Raw genomic sequence first — 1651 nt, 5'->3', positions numbered from 1 at the left:
GGGGTGTCAGGTACACAAAGTGGAAGCACGCATCAGAACTCATCAGTGGTAGCCCTGACATTGGTGCATTTCACGGTGGGTAAGTTGTCCTTAGAAACAGATACTCAGCGTTTTTCATGATGTGCATGCTAAAGTGTGTAGGGGCGAAGTGTACTGATGTTTGCAACCTAACTAAAAGGGAGCCAAAAAGCAAAAAAAGAAAGAAATGAATTCATGGATGGAGAAAGATGGCGAAATGACGAGACAGGGTGAAGAAAAGAGGGCAAAACGTTCATTGTAGCGTCTCGGGTGGGGACATGGGTGTTCGCTGTAAAAAATTTTTGTTTGGATATTTTTACAATAAAACGTTGGGGGATATCGTTTTCCCATGACAGGTCACTGATCCAGGGTCCCAGGCTCTATTTATCAGAGTGCTTATGAAATCCCATTGACATTGTTTCAATAACATAGATGCTGTCCCCTCTCCCAGGGTTTGGCATCCCCTTTATTTATTTATTTTTAGGCGAGGCAACCTTTGGTTGACCTCACAGATTGCAAGAACCTCGTCAGCTTACAATCCCTTATTTTTTTTATGCCTACTGCACCTGGTCTTCCTAGGTGGTCTCCCATCCAAGTACTAACCAGGCTTGACCCTGCTTAGCTTCCGAGATCAGACGGGATCGGGCTTGTTTAGGGTGTCATGGCCATAGACATCCTGTTTAGACAACCACATAAAACAGGTCAAGTCTCCATGCCACATATTGTGGGACATCTAGCACTTTTTCTAAGATATCTCGTGATCCCCCAGAGGACATGAGGTAGAATATTCTCCTGGGCACCAGGAGTGTTATCGTCCCTAGCACCTGGCTCCAGGGCCACGTTGGGGCTCAGACACCACGTTGAATGTAGAAACACATGCAGCCGGTTGGGTCTCTCTGGGGCAGAGACCAGGTCGCCCTCTCTGCTTGCACTTGAGCATCAGCCCTCACCTGGAGACATCCTGGGTCCACGGATGGCCCTGTGAGCTGGCACAGGCTAGCCAAGAGGCTTCCGTCAAGGTCTGGTGCTCCCCAGGGGACTCCAGAAGGCTGGGCCTCTCCAGGGCGGAGCTGGCCTCACATGGCAGCTCAGGGGTCCCAGAAGCACAAAAGTGAAAAGCCTCCAGGCCTTTTTCAGGCCAAGGCCTGGAACTGGGCAGCCTCCCTCCAGGGTATTCAGGAATCAGCTGGCCCAGTGGGAGGGCTAGTCAGGAGTGCTGGAGACTCTGGGTGCTCCTGCCAGTCACTTCACCTCGCAGGACCCAGGCCTCAGTCCCCTGCAGCTGGAAACTGACAGAGTCATGGGCTTCCCCCCAGTCACCCCGCCCCGGCCCCAGCTCCCCTTCCCCCATCCCAGCTCTCCTACCTGCGGGGCTTCTGTTTCCCCTTGGTCTGAGGGAGCCAACGTCACTGGAGCTTGATGCCAGCAGGCTCGAGTGCTTTAAAGCAAAAATACCCTGAACATCTGACGAATGCCATTTTCAGAATTGAAGCCCGAGACTGGGCAGGGCGTGACCTGCGGGGCAGAGCAGGGCAAAGCAGGGCAGACAGAGCCCAGATTAGCCCTGCCCCGGTCCGCGTGCCAGGCCATCCCTCCAAGGCCAGGGGCAGCTGCCACTCATTTGGGAGCCTCC

The 1651-nt window shown here is 53.4% G+C and overlaps 1 pseudogene; it reads right to left on the bottom strand.

Annotated features, from left to right (window-relative positions):
* Positions 1-572: 572 nt before the first annotated feature.
* Positions 573-691, bottom strand: LOC111734900 (annotated as a pseudogene).
* Between the last annotated feature and the right edge of the window lie 960 nt (positions 692-1651).

Source organism: Pteropus vampyrus, unplaced genomic scaffold, assembly GCF_000151845.1.
Source record: "Pteropus vampyrus isolate Shadow unplaced genomic scaffold, Pvam_2.0 Scaffold9063, whole genome shotgun sequence".
In the NCBI taxonomy this organism is placed as follows: Eukaryota; Metazoa; Chordata; class Mammalia; order Chiroptera; family Pteropodidae; genus Pteropus; species Pteropus vampyrus.
Note: the sequence above shows the minus strand (reverse complement) of the source record. Positions and strands in the feature narration are given on the sequence as shown.